Source organism: Brachyhypopomus gauderio, chromosome 1 (genome assembly GCF_052324685.1).
Source record: "Brachyhypopomus gauderio isolate BG-103 chromosome 1, BGAUD_0.2, whole genome shotgun sequence".
NCBI classification, from domain to species: domain Eukaryota; kingdom Metazoa; phylum Chordata; class Actinopteri; order Gymnotiformes; family Hypopomidae; genus Brachyhypopomus; species Brachyhypopomus gauderio.
The window spans coordinates 17,023,176-17,038,175 of record NC_135211.1 but is presented as its reverse complement, the minus strand read 5'-3'; the positions used below and the strand labels follow the sequence as shown (position 1 = coordinate 17,038,175).

Below are 15,000 nucleotides of genomic sequence, written 5' to 3'. Positions count from 1 at the left end.
ATATCAATCATAACATCAGTTGGGCCCATCCATCTTCCTCGCGCTGTTCCGGAGGGTCAGCATGGGGGGAGGGGGACAGTGGCGTCTCTGGTGCCATCAATTATGGCTTATTATGGTCTAGGGTGGAAGCGGAGAGCAGTGTAGCTCTCCTCCATAAATAATATTAACAGCTTCAAGTCCATCAATCAATAGTGGTACAGTTGTAGAGTCACAGAGGTAATGGTGTGTGGGTGTGTGGGCGTATGTGAATGTATTTCACCGCTCTCTTTGTCCCCCCCCCTCTCTTTCTCTCTCCATTTCCCACTCTATCTCTCCCTTGCACACTCTCTCTCTCTCTCTCTCTCTCTCTCTCTCTCTCTCTCAGTCTGGATCGATGGGCATGGCTCCATACTCTGTGTGAGTATAGGAAAACTGGGTAACGTGAGCTGCTCTTGGGCTCTGAGCAAAGTTTGGGTCAACCCACTGTCTCTGATTAATACTGTCCTTCTGATTAATGTCTCCAGATTGTCTCTCTCTCTCTCTCCCCCATCTCTGTCTCTCTACCTCTCTCTCTTTCTCTCTCTCTCACTCTCATCCTCTCTCTCTCTTTCTCTGTCTCTCTCCCCATCTCTCTCTTTGTTCTCCCCTGATCTGACAAGCTTCCCTCCCTTCTTTCTCCTTCTATATATCTCTCATTTTCTCTCTCCATCTTCCCACCTCTCTCTCTTTCTCCTTCTCTCTTGAAACCCCCCCCCCCCCTCTGCTCCCCCATGTCTCTCCTGTGCACTTTGTGTGTTAAGCTGTTTAAACTGTGTTGGTGTTCTGCCTCATTCTAAGGTTCTGGATAAGTACTGTATGTAGGATCCTCCAGGGCCCCACACGGTGAACCAGAATCCTATTAGCACTGTACATCTGAAGACAGCTGACAATTGCAAGGGAGGTGCAGGTGTGTGTGTGTGTGTGTGTGTTTAAACGTGTGTGTGAGTGTATATGTGTGTGTGTGTTTAAACATGTGTGTGAGAGTATATGTGTGTGTCGGGGTTTGTGTGTGTGTGTGTGTGTGTGTGTGTGTGTGTGTGCAAGTGTGTGAGCTAATGTGTGTGCCTGTGTGCGCATGTGTGGTTGTAAGTATCCAAAATGGATATTAAGAATAATTGCATAACTGCTGTTTTCCTGTCTCTTATACAGTGGTGTATGTGAACACCATACAGTGGTGTGTGTAGACACCATACAGTGGTGTGTGTGGACACCACCATGCTGAGTATCATCTCAGTTTTCTGGTCTCTTCCGTACTGCATTAGATACATCTCGCCTGTGCTGTAGACTGTATCCCACTGTAGCACTAAAACTATACACATTTCCTGTGTAGTTTGCAGTTCAATTGGTGCTTTCTTGGCAAAAGAAATATTCACATTTATATTGAAAAAGCTTTGATAAAGAAATTAACATATTAAACAAGACAGAATATACGGCATTACTACAGTTGATTGATGTACTGCACTGATATACTATTCTGATATACTAGCAAACTGTATTTTCTGTCCCGGGGCAAACCTAGGACCAGAGCTCGGGGTGCTCAGAGCACTCCCCTGGGGGTGCTAGAGCTCAACACTAGCTTGCTAGATAAAAATGTCAGACACGGTCCTACCTACGAATAAGTAACATCACGAGTGATCAGTGGTTCTGTGCCACAAAAAGAGGACTGCTGTTAAAGTTTGTGTTATGTTGGTGTAGAGCGATAAATGAATCATTATCTGCATTACTTACTGTATCCACTACACCACAGTCAAACTAACGTGTGCGGACGCTCTCAGTGGAGAGCAAAGCAGTGGTAGGACAGAAGAAGTGGATCATACCATTTGCGAGGCAATTTTTTGTAGATGTTTAATTTAATATTTAAATTGTTTAATTTAATATTCATACATTTTCTATGGTGTTAACTTGTTTCCAACTTATTAGAGACAAACCGTTACAACTTTTACTCTTATTTTTAGTGGTGCTAGGACTCAATTTAGAGTGCTTGAGCGACCCTCTAAAGGGGCGAGACACACCTACGTTCTGGAGGTCTCCTGATGTGCATTAAACTGCGATCCTTTCATTGGGTGCTCAGTACTGATGTACAATACTGTCACATAAAGATACGATTCATGCCAGGAGTTGCCTATTAATAAAACAAAACCACTTTTTACTTACTATCAGTTATGTCCAAATAAACTCTGTACATTTAATTAGTTTGATCTGTCCAGGCGGAGTGGATGAGATCTGTAGGGAGCTGGGATGTGTGAACACACTGCTGAGAGCATGCTGACCACAGCACTTCAAAGCCTGTAAATACCCAGACCCAGACCCCTATGCAATCAAATCTGTTAAACAGAGGAGGGAGAGAGAGGAAAAAGAGAGAGGGGGAGAGACACAGAGGGAGAAGAGGGAGGGAGAGAGAGAGAGAAAGAGAGAGAGAGAGAGAGAGAGAGAGACAAATAGAGAGAGAAAGAGAGAGAGAGAGAGAGACTGCATGCAAGAGAGTGCTAACCCTCTAGGCCAGTGCTCTATTTCCCAGTCTGACCAGAGCCCTAGTTGTGCTGGTTCCCAGCTTGGCTAGCTTTAAAAGGAGCAGTGTGGGTTCAGCAGGTCACGTCTGCTCATCCAGCCAGATGGGGACGGGCCACGGCTGCCATCTTCCCCAGGTAGGTCCATTCATTAGGGATGATTTGTCAAAGCAGATGGGCTTTGTGTATTTACAACGTGTCACGCTCACCTGAATAATGTACGCTGAGCTATGAAAGTGGAAAAGATGAGGCTGCTCACTCCCTCCTCTCTCTCTCTCTCTCTCTCTCTCTCTCTCTCTCCCTGTCTCACCCCTGCTCCATGACTGTTGCCGCCTGTCTCCGTCTGAATAAACGAGCGCTGGACAAGGGCAAAAAATTGCATCCATAATTAATGAAAAGGCGCATTAGTGGTGTGTGTTTGGCTGCCTGCACCATAACCACGGGAACAAAGGGAAAACTTAAAAAGAGAAGGGAGGATGAGAGGACAAAACGATCACTAAAAGGATGAGAATGAATGAGAGTAATGAAGAGATCAAGAAGAAGCGATAGGCTACAGACTAACGTGTGCGAGTGTGCGCGCACTATTGCTCATCCTCACTTACCCACGTTCCCCACTGTGCTTCCCATCTGAAGCCCCCAAGCATCTGTGGCTGGGTTCCCACTGCAGGTTCAAATCCATATCTGCAGGCCTTAATGGGCAGACAGAGTGGGTCTTGATAGTCTGCTCCAGACTCCAGTCCCTGCCTACCACCTCCAGAGTGCAACACTACTCTCCATCGACTCCTAGTGACGGGACACTCCTGCCAAGATCAACTACAGCCCCAGTAGAGACAGACAGACTGTCTCTACTTTGTTAAAAAAAAAAAAAAAAGTTTGATTTGTTGTCTTATTGAGTAAACACCTAAAAACCTACTTAGCATTAAACACAAAAATAGCAAAAGGAAAACGCCCAGCATTAAACTTACAAATCCAAATAAATACAGTCTATCTTTCATCTCGCCGTTCCTGCACGTTAGCCGTTCCGCCGGTGGAATGCGCGGTTCTCCCACCCACGCGCGTTATTTGGGTCCGGTGGCTCGCACTGCGGCCTGCTGCTCTTAAACAGCAATCACGCGCAGATGAGGACCGGCGCTCCGGTGCACGAGTGCACGACTCTCTTCCGGCGAGCGGCTAGCTGTCAGCTCAAGACGTATGAGAGGGGCTTTCGAACGGACATCATTTCATGCCATAGATGGAAACTGTTATTGTTATTTAATTGTCGGAACCTTCTTCGGGGCGAGCATTTAACGATTGCGCACAGATCCGGGTTCAATTTAGGCCCTGGGTTATTTATGTTTGCAGTGAAATGATGTTTTGAAATCTGTCTCCTTTTTTAAACACTGTAAACAAAGGTTATCAATCATAAACCTCGACAGCTATAATGGTTACCAGAGTCACAATGTCAAGTACAGTACTGTTGCCTGTTGCTAGCCACTCCTTAACTTACTACAAGTCTTGTAATAAGTATAAGCTGTTTTTTCCCCATGTGTTAGATCAGATATGTTTTTTTCCATGAATATATCTATAGAATAATAAATTGAGTAAATTTAAATTGAGTTGCCCATTTTGAATGTTAGCGGTGTTAACATTTCTAAGACAATGAGGCAGTTTCTGTGAATTTGATTAATATGGTGATTTCCTGACAACAAAGTGCCTAATCACAGATAAAAGCGTAGGTGAAGACCAATTTTAAAACAATGTGCTCTGTTTCAAATTGCTAACAATGCTGAATGTGCAGTTTGAGAGGTTTGGGTTTGAGTTAGCTGACATGAATGTGATTTCCTTGTCTAACATTTCTATTTGTGTAGCGCTCCCACATCAAGTCCTGCTTGATGTGAGGCTGACTCCTCCCTCTTTCCCTCTCTCTCTCTCTCTCTCTCTCTCTCTCTCTATTTATTATCCCCTTGGAGAATAACAGTTGTTTCTTTTTTCTGTTTAACATCTGAAGTTCTCTGATTGGCTGTTGCTCCATATTGATCATATTGCGGATAATCTTCCAGGGTAAGGAGTTCCAGAGTGGTGTGTGTGTGTGTGTGTGTGTGTGTGTGTGTGTGTGTGTGTGTGTGTGTGTGTGTGTGTGTGTGTGTGTATGTGTGGTGTTTGTGGCTATGGGAGCTCAGTTGGAATAATTTTAATGATGTCATGAGCTCTACTAATCCTAAACGGCAGATCAGACTTCAGAATCGCTTTTCATGTGAAACAATGTCAATACTCTTTCTGCTCCTGAGAGCAGTGTTATGATCTTCTGGGTTTGTGAGTCTGCCAGCAGGCTACACATTATTAAGTAGAGCTGCATAGATTTTTATGGAGCCAAGGGGATGGTCTATTGACCTGTGGCTGACATCCACTTTTTACCTTCATAACATAATGAGAGTTTGACACATGGTTATAATGATTCAATTCAGTTTAATGCATTCTGTGTAAACACATTGATTTTTTTTACAGCTCTCCAAACCAATTACTTTAATATGTGAGGCATAATTAGTTTACACATTACTAAATTACTGACAGATTAAAAGTGAAACACTGCAGTTCATACACAGGTGCATAACAGCTCAAGAGGAAATTAATATGGATTCAAACGTTCCTTAGAGAGCCTTACCCGCGTACAGTACCAGGAAGCAGAGAGAGGGAGAGAGCGTGTTTGAGAGAAACCTGCCTGATGCTGGAAGAGAGACGAGGTGATGAGGGGAATAAGGCATCAAATCAGATGACAATGAATAAAGCCAAAGGAGGGAACAACAAAAAACACTAATGAAAGCAGAAGAGAAGAGTGCTCTGACCTCTGACCTCTGCTAGGCTGTCTTTCCCTCCCACCTCTGTTAAAGTGGCACTGTAAGCTGCATAATGACATCAGCATATTAATGGAGGGTGAGTGGAAAGGGCAGAGCGGGTCAGACGGAGGTGGCGTGGAGGACCTTACTGTTGTCACTCCGTGCATTCGTTTGCCCAGGTTCATAAATGTGTAAAGTTCAGGAAGTACGTTGACTTGTAGTCTAAGATTTTGCTGCGTTTTTGTGTGGGAACGCAACTACTGAACATCCTCACACTGCAGGCCACAAGGACTTGCGAGCTTTGAACTCTCTCTCATAAGACTTTCACAACACAACTGTGCTGGGATAAAGGTTTGTCTTTCTCCATCATGACGAATGCACTTACATAGACAGGCTGAACCTGTTCACTGATCAGCCACTCCAACACCACCTCACCATTGGCCTTCACCTCTCCCTCCACCCCTCAATCCCCTCATCACCACACTGATTCCAGCCACCCTTGGGCTCCAGTTAACTCTCTCTCTCTCTCTCTCTCTCTCTCTCATTCACTCCTCCCCATGTCTGCACCTCCCTTCACAACTGATATAAATCAATTCACACTTATTGAAACAATATGTGAGTGTTAATGCTGACGGGGGAGTTGAGGAAAGAGCTTTGGGGGGGGGGGGGGGGTTGGCTTCAATAGATGATGATTAAAGCCAACCAATCTATGGCAGGACGGGTTGAAGTAAGCAGAACGTAGGACAAGATGAGGAAAGGTCAATCATTCTTGATTTTCTCCGCCCTTAAGTGCAGATGCATGCCTGTTTCACTGAGGATCTTCGTCCCTTTGTGTTAATGTTCAGATAAACACTGTTCCGTGGGTGAATCTGTGCTCATCCGATACTTTTTTGATATATGCTTTGCAATCCCCAGCTCTAAATTAAGACTAGACACGTTGATATCGGTGCATGTGTTAATTCATTGATGGCGATTTTGCTGTGTACGCTACATTATTTACCAAGACACACACAGCAATTCATATTGACAGTGACAGTGACTATTTTCTCTCTTTTGTTTCAGATTTTATTCATTTACATATTTTACTTATAATTCCCGCATAATATTTTTGCTAGCCAGTGACAATTGTGGCTCTGAATTAATCCCCTGTTGTGCCGTTTGCCTCAGTGAGCACTTGTATTGTCTCCTTTGACTTCAAGAAAAGCCAGGAACAGGTGTATCTGCAGGGCAGGCAACATCCTTCATCATGTAGAATGTGTATCCACCCACCAACAACACCTTTCTCCATCGCCTTGTTAATGCACATAAATGCCTCTAATATATTTAGCCAAGGTGCGACTGTGTCAACACATGGCTGAGAACCACTCCGCATTCTCAGAAATAGTATGAGGTTGAGTTACAGAGGTGGGAGTCTGAAAAGTGATTTTATTCCCTGGGTTGTTTATGTCGTGACATTGTTTTTACTCCAGGATGCCTATGAGCCTACGCCTTCACTGCAGTCAGATAATTGCATGATGAAACCGACAGAGGTTTAGCTTCCTGTACTGTTAAGTCCTCTTTAGTCCACACCTGCAGATACAAGCACATTCACTGATGACTGTTGATGTCGATAGGATAGAACTTCTATTTTAACTGAAAAAATGAACAAAATCTTCAGGAGGTGCATGACTGGTATAAGGTTTCTTTAAATAAATGAACCTGGTATCTCTGGAGACATAAAGAGTTGTTAGGAGTGGGTTCCTCCATGTTCCTCTGTGTTCCTCCATGTTCCTCTGTGTCCCTCCGTGTTCCTCCGTGTCCCTCTGTGTTCCTCTGTGTTCCTCCGTGTTCCTCTGTGTTCCTCCATTTTCCTCAATGTAGAGACCTCCACACTTCACAGACATGAGCCCTCCACACTTCCCAGATTGTTTTCAGCCATGCTATTGATTTCTATGGTTTTCCATAATTGTATTCTTTTTAGGACATTCTGCAGGTGAGGGCTTTGAGTTCAGCTCTGGCCGTGAACTTCTTTGAAGTGTATAAACAGACAGGAAACACATCTGAGTGTGCAGGAATACACAAGTGTGCACATAGTACACAGTGAGACAGTCTCACTTCATAGTGTGTTATTCATTCATTCATTCATTCAAACATGTATTTCTCTGTATTTCACACACACACACACACACACACACATACACACACATATCCTTCACGTGTAAAATGGAAGCATTGCTTCACCACATGCTACATACTTTTCTGCTCACTTTCATTACTTCCTGATGTGCAGAAATTCATTTGGATAGGTTCACAAATTACATATTCCTAAATCCAGACAAATTTAGAACGCAGCTCCCTTGCAGACTCCATATTTACCGGTTAACCATGGCAACACCATTACAGGCAACCTCGTTATGGGTGTATTTTCAATGATTAATTAATCATTCACAATTTTAATATTTTCTCCAACTCCCTTTTGCGTGTATGCTGTAATTGTCATCCTCCAGAGCAGAGCTCAGAATCACTTCTGTACCTGTTCACACTGTGCCCATGTTTACGCAGCTGCACGGACTCCACTGTCCTCTGTTGGACTGAAAGAAGAGACCCTCAAATATTTCATTTCCCAAGTAAAACACACACACACACACACACACACACACACACATACAGACACACACAGTGATGAATGTGCAATCAGGCTGATTAAGTCATTATTACAGGGCAAGAGCTCCTCAGAAGGAAATGGGGGGTGAGACTTATGGATTACTGTTTATGGCCTTCCAAGCTCCCCTCCAGCTGGACGAGAGGGAGAGAGAGAGGGAGGGAGGGAGAGAAAGAGATGGAGGGAGAGAGAACTCCATGTACAGTGGTATGAAGAGCTGCAGCTGCAGTTTGAATGTATAATTGTAGGCTCAGTGTGTGGAGTGTCTGGTTCAGTGAGGTAAACGTCGAGAGTCGACTCCGTGCTCCCGATCTCTCTACACCCTCCTCTTCCCTCCTCACTGTTGCTGCCGCACACTTATTTACTCAAGCCTAAAAGACTCGACACCCTCACGTTCTCATGTTTTCTATCGCTCCCTCTCTCGTTCCCTCTTTCTCTCATTCTCTCTCTCTCTCTCTCTCTCTCTCTCTCTCTCTCCACCAGAAGGTGGAGCTGCTGCATCTTATCAGTGAAGCTACAAAACAGAAACAGAAACATGGCGTGAGATCTTCACAATTCCTCACACACACACAAACAGTAGTGAGTCTTCAAAAAACGAAACAAAACAAAAACCAAAAAAGATGTGATGGATGGAGGGAAGGAGGGAAGGCTCAGCTCCTGAGCCCTGGCAGCTGCGTGGTGAAGTGAGTGGAGGTCCCCTGGTGTGGGAGCAGGGTGGTGCAGGGTGGGGCAGGCCTGCCTCCACTTGTTGCGTGTGGGGTGGGTTTCAGACCTCTGCGGAAAGGCCTCTTCCCACGACAGCCACTCGTCTGCTCACGAAGGCAGCAGTGCTCCACGCCACACGCACACAGCGCGGCCGTCACCCCGGCCCTGGAGGAGACGCCGTGTGGGGGGGCTGAGATGAGGAGGACGGGCTCCCCTGAGGAGGAGATCCAGTGAGGAGAGATCTGGGAGATCCTAGACCCAAGCAACGGCGTTAGGAATGTCAGTAAGAGCAGCGTGCTTATGTTCAGTGGAGCGGTGTGGGGGTGTGTATGTGGGTGTGTATGTGTGAGTGTGTGTGTGGTTGTGGGTGTGTGGTTGTGATAAAGTGCGTAAGGCCTGATATGAATAATACAATTACAACAACATGATACATTTATAATCTATTAGGTTTCCTAATCTAATAATAATATAATAATTCTAATAATTATTCATTAGTATTACATATGCAATATATGTATAATAGAATAGTGTGCTGCTTTAGGACACCTCCTTAATATGTGTAGTAGAAACATACACACACACACACACACACACATATTATATATATATATATATATATATATATATATATATATATATATATATATATATATATATATATATAGGTGCAGTGGAACTTTTATGACATACTGTGTGGTACCATAATATAGATATGTGGTATTTGTTGTGTGTTTATTGCCACTCTAAAGAAGCCAGAGAACTTGTCCTGAACTGCCCCATCAGTTGTGTCTTGTCCAGGAGGAAGCAGTCGTAGTGTGGCGTGCAGGACTTTGCTCATCCAAGACATATTAAAGTATTGTGATTTTCACCTCGCTGGGGACACAGCTGTATGCTGCCTTGTTAGTGTCAGCAAACCTGTCACAAGGGCAGATCACACTGCCATAAATATATTAATTGTATTATGGAGACTGGTAAACAATATCTGCCCCTCTTTTCCAGAGGTTAATTGAAGGAGATTTCCAAATGTGATTGGTCTATATTTTTACGGTGTACACAGTGTAATGTGTGTGTGTGTGTGTGTGTGTGTGTGTGTGTGTGTGTGTGTGTGTGTTCAGGTGCGTTAGCTCTTTTGACAGTCACTCTCGTTTTTGTCATTTTTCCATATCACACACACAGATAGTTCAGTCCACTGGAGTGGGATCTGTTTGGAGTGGGATCTGTTTGGAGAGGGATCTGTTTGGAGTGGGATCTGTTTGGAGTAGGATGTCACAAGCCATCTGTCATGAGGTTTCTATCTAAATTAACTCATGTATCAAATTCCAGCGGCATACTAAATCTGGGAGAACTCACTTGTTGTCAGAGTAATCCTATTGGCCGACGGAGGAAGAGTAGGGATGAAGAGAGCCAGAGGAGCTGCTTGAGTGACCTCTGACCCTGATACGAATAGAGCTCTTGGCTATATGTTGGGGATGAACAGCTTATCTGCTCTGACACAGACACACAAGCAGCAGTCACTGTCTGAGTGATATTAGACCTGCAAATGGGGATATTGGAGAGAACTGCAATATCCCTTATATTTACTCAAATGTTTCTAATTTCTAATTAGCTTAAATAAACTCATTCCTATGTTTTACATATTCTTATTTTTCTATATTGTCATTTAAAGTTATAAAGAGACATTTTCTGTGTAGGAGAAGTACATTTTACATTTACAAATTAAATAATAAATTATCACAAAATAATGCTTACTTAATTTCTATTTAAAATAATAAAAAAATTATAATTTGATGAATAAATGTTTATTAATAATGAACAAAATATTATTATGAATGTTATTGAATTATGAGTGATAGGGTAACACCTGATTCAAGTTTGTGAACATGATTCACAATTTCTGTGTCCGTAAATATCAGCAGCCCCCAATGTTTGTGTTAAACAGTACAGAACCCCTAAAATCAGAACTTTTAAACCCACATAATCAATGTGCTGTGATTTGTTGGTATTTGTTAAACAGAGTTAAATACAAGTCTGCAGGGGGAACCTTGATCTTCATGGATCTTTGTTGCCGCTGTGATGCTGGTAGTCAGTGGCCTGTTGGTCATGCTGTGCCTGTGTACCCCGTTCATCATAACAACAAACAGTCAAAATCCATACTGGATATACTGTTGAAGAGTGGATATGTTTAACCTCTTTCACCATGGGCAATATGGCAGATAGCTTAATAGCATTTCTCTCTCTCTCTCTCTCTCTCTCTCTCTCTCTCTCTCTCTCTCTTTCTCTCTCTCTCTCTCTCTGTTTGTGTGGATTTTGCTGTCTTTCAGTCCCACATTTTGAATATGTGACCTCCCGCCATATACATTACACTGGGTATGTGACTACTAAAATGTTTTAAGTGCTTTTTAAATGAGTGTATTTAAGTGTATCCCCATTTAATTCTGCCATTTTGTGAAACTGAATAACCCTTTAAATATCTAACGATATATGTTTGAGGAGCTAACATTCCAGGTTTAATGTCAAATAATGTCAGTTGATGCCCAACTCAGATTTATAGTATTTGCATGTATTCTGTTGTGGCAGTGATGCAGAGATTCTGTACTGGGCTCAGCCGGGTTGGGTGTGTTTTGTCAGCGTGCTGCAGTCATTCGGGTTAATCTCTTATTAGTGGACTTTGTTTTTCAAAGTGCTTCAAACTAGATTTGGTATGACATGGAATGTGTTCTGAGCTCTACATCCATATGTGTCCCTGTCTGACTAGGTGGAAACAGGGTGAAGGTGAGATGAAGATGCAGGATGGGGGCTGTTTACCTGTAGGGGATTACAATAAGCTCTGTAGACAGTGCAAGTCAAAAAGGAAGTGATGTCGTTATTACAATAAGCTCTGTAGACAGTGCAAGTCAAAGAGGAAGTGATGTCGTTATGTGATATTGGCTGCTGAAGAGACCAATGGCCTTCATTACACTTTTTAAAATGTACCCAACAGAAAAAGATTAAAGGTGAAGTTTTAACTTTACTCATTACATTTATTATCCATCACAATTCCATTTCCAGCATTACTTTAAAGGAGCTTTGATGCAGAAAATTTTGATTAAATTATTAATCAATTACACTGAAGGTGGTTAAGTCTTAGTGCTGAACAGTAAGAAGTGGACAAAGTAACTCCAGTTCTCCAGAAAAATTGCCTTAACATTTTATTAAATGAATTTATTTGTTAATGTGCAGAAATGTTATTGAGTTTTGCTAATGAAAGTGTCGGGACTATAACCTGTTTTTAAAATAATGTAATTCAGTAATTACATTAATCACAAGTACTTCAGTTGAAACATTGCTACTTCATCACCATTACCAGACGTTCATACTGTTGTCCTGATGTATTCAGGTCTCCTCTGGTTTTAACACAGCATGACAGACATCGCAGAACACAAACTAAACCCTACATGTGAAGCCATTTACTTAACATCTGTTCCCACTAACACCCTTCAGGCTTAACAATATGCTTTCCAATAGGATTATGATTGTTCGATAAGAGTTATATATATTGAACAATATATATATATTGAAATGACAAAATGTGTGTGTGTGTGTGTATACACTAATTTAATATACTTTGTAGATTAAAGTAGCTTGGTTTTGGTTAATCTGGTCTACACTGTTGGTTTATGCTAGGAGGAGAGAGGATTTATAATCTAGTGGAATAATCCAATGATTCCCATGGTGTGTTTTGTGTTATTAAATTCTTAGTGTTTGGGTTGATTTATTGTCATTCTAATCCCATTAGGAACCTGTGGCACCTGTACTTCTTGCTGAGTTGAGACAAAGCCATTTTTTATGTCTAGTGTATAATTTGATGCACACTGCTATTAATTAGTTCATTATCCTATTTGATCAGAAAACACTGATCTGAGCAGATATTGACTCTTGCATATTTAATGGAGGTTTAATCGAACTCTAATTAATTGCATATAAATTTAATGTAAATTTGACTTTAATGGTAAATTGAAAGATAATTGAATACTTCATAGTTGTGGCACAAATTAATGAAGGTTCTTTGACCCCTATTAAAAACATGTCTGTATGTTTGTGTTGATTAATCGTATTCTTTTCCTTTAACTTTTTGTATATACAGCCGTAATGTCCATGTTTTAGGGAACTTGATTTTAACTTTAATGTTTTTAACACTATAATGTTTATCTGCAAAAATGCTGAAAATGAAAATAAACCCATTTTCAAGTAATTTAGATTTTATTATTTAGATGTTGGAATATTTTTCTGTCTGTAAATTAGAACTCTAGTGGAGTGATATGTACAGCCTCAAAGTCAAAATGCAAACCTACCAACAAAATAAAAAAATACATATATCATTCATATTAATGCATATTATTATTATTATTATTATTACTATTACTTTTACTATTGTTACTTTATCTTTGGAGAAAGTTTAAGTAAAGGAGAGTGAACCTCTGGAGAATTCCAGGTTAAAGAGTGAAGGTGAAATTTTACAGGTTTCTGTGTACTCATATTGTTACTGTGCATTTAATGGTCCAAAGTTTATGCAGTCATATTCTTGAACATAACAGGCCTGTCATCGCGTGAGATAAATCACCATGGCTATTTTTGACTGTGTTTGTTGTAAGTAGCTTTGGTTCTAGGAAGATCCCTGATCTGACTAGAACCTCCAATATTATTAGGCTCTATGAGTTTAGCCTGTGTAAATCGTTTAATGCATAAGTCTGTAAGAAGCTGGGAGGGACGGGTGCTGCTGGAGTGACCTGGGCATGCTGTAGATTAATATTTAATCACACACAAGCCATCCTAATCAGATCTGTGTATTCCCTCTGCTCAGTCTGGCCCCGGCAATTATCAGAATTGCTGCTAAATAGACTTGTATGTCCTGTTTGCCCCTTCACCCTCTTGTCTGTCCCTCTGTCTTTCTTTCTGTCTGTCTCTTTCTGCCTGTCTCTCCCTCCCTCTCTTGTCATTAGCGAGAGAGCTGCCAGTATACAGTGAGAAGAAGAGATTCCGTTGCCAAGGCGTGTCTGTGTGTGTGTGTTTGTGTATGTGTGTGTGTGTGTGTGTGTGTGTTTTCCTCGGCTACACTGTGGCCTTGGACGAGCAGTCTGAGCAAACTCCAGGTCCCTGAACCAACTCTTCAGCATCACCCATCAGGCAGTTAGAGATGGAGGAGGAAGTGTGTCCTCGTCTGGACAAAGCATGTGTGTGTTTGCGTTTGTGAGCATACGGTATGAGCATGACAGTGAGTGGATGTGTGTGTGTGTGTGTGTGTGTGTGTGTGCTGTCAGTAGTAATGTTTCCAAGCGCACACATTCCTATTAAAGTTCATCTCCATTAATTCAGTCTCATATGGTGATTTGACAACTACACTCATACACCCGTTCCACAGGAGTGGAGTACAGTCGGGAGTGAAGTACAGACAGGAGTGGAGTACAGACAGGAGTGAAGTACAGACAGGAGTGGAGTACAGTCGGGAGTGAAGTACAGACAGGAGTGGAGTACAGACAGGAGTGAAGTACAGACAGGAGTGGAGTACAGACAGGAGTGGAGTACAGACGGGAGTGGAGTACAGACAGGAGTGGAGTACAGACAGGAGTGGAGTACAGACAGGAGTGGAGTACAGACGGGAGTGGAGTACAGACAGGAGTGGAGTACAGACAGGAGTGGAGTACAGACAGGAGTGCTTCTCCACTAACACACTTTACTTCCACATTAACTTCTCAGCTTACAGCCAGGACACCCCACTCAATTCAGTTCAATTCAGTTAATTTAATTTCACTTCTTTTCAGTTCTTTTCCATTAATTTAATTCAGCAGCAGTTTGTATATCACATTGTTTACATTATAATAAGAATCGACCTGAATTAAAATATATAAAGGAATAATATGAAGTTTTGAAAATAAAACTTTTCTGAACAATACAGAGACTGAAGGAGTAGCTCTTTAGGGCTCCCCCCTCTCTCTCTCTCTTTCTCTCTCACTCTTTCTCTGTCTCAGTTTGTATATTCCCATGACTGCTCATTCGTCATGAGTAATGCATCTGTGCTAACTGCTACTGATCTATTCTATGGGCCATAACCAGGAATAACAATGACTGTATATTATTTCTGAATTTGACTGTGGAATGAATTCAGCCTTCTGAAGCCTTTGTGCATTTGAATACATCATGTTTCATATTGCTTACTGACACACCATAGCAAATACTTTAGGTCATTTGCTGATGGTTAAGGGTCTTTGCAGCTTCTTTCAAAGGTTGTGTCATGCTTTGTCTCAGTGGAAAGACTGCCAACCTGTTTATTTCAGGATCT

General features: G+C 42.0%; 2 long non-coding RNA genes across 5 annotated transcripts in view; both read left to right on the top strand.

Moving 5' to 3' along the window:
* The window catches only part of LOC143526833 (uncharacterized), a 37,539-nt gene extending 23,609 nt beyond the window's left edge, over window positions 1-13,930 (top strand). The window contains exons 5-6 of one of the 2 annotated variants that reach the window (XR_013133967.1): window positions 365-925; window positions 13,664-13,930. This is a non-coding gene — a long non-coding RNA (uncharacterized LOC143526833). Of the gene's footprint in view, window positions 1-364; window positions 2,364-13,663 lie in introns of those variants that run through there. The other variant, XR_013133966.1, reaches the window with a different exon arrangement.
* Window positions 6,069-12,821, top strand: LOC143526822 (uncharacterized). 3 transcript variants are annotated; one of them, XR_013133962.1, is made up of 4 exons: window positions 6,069-8,963; window positions 9,861-9,971; window positions 11,006-11,051; window positions 11,440-12,821. It is a non-coding gene; the product is annotated as an uncharacterized LOC143526822 (long non-coding RNA). The 3 variants fall into 3 exon arrangements; XR_013133965.1 differs by having other exon boundaries at window positions 6,069-8,967; XR_013133964.1 differs by lacking the exon at window positions 6,069-8,963 and having other exon boundaries at window positions 9,432-9,971.
* Window positions 13,931-15,000: the final 1,070 nt, after the last annotated feature.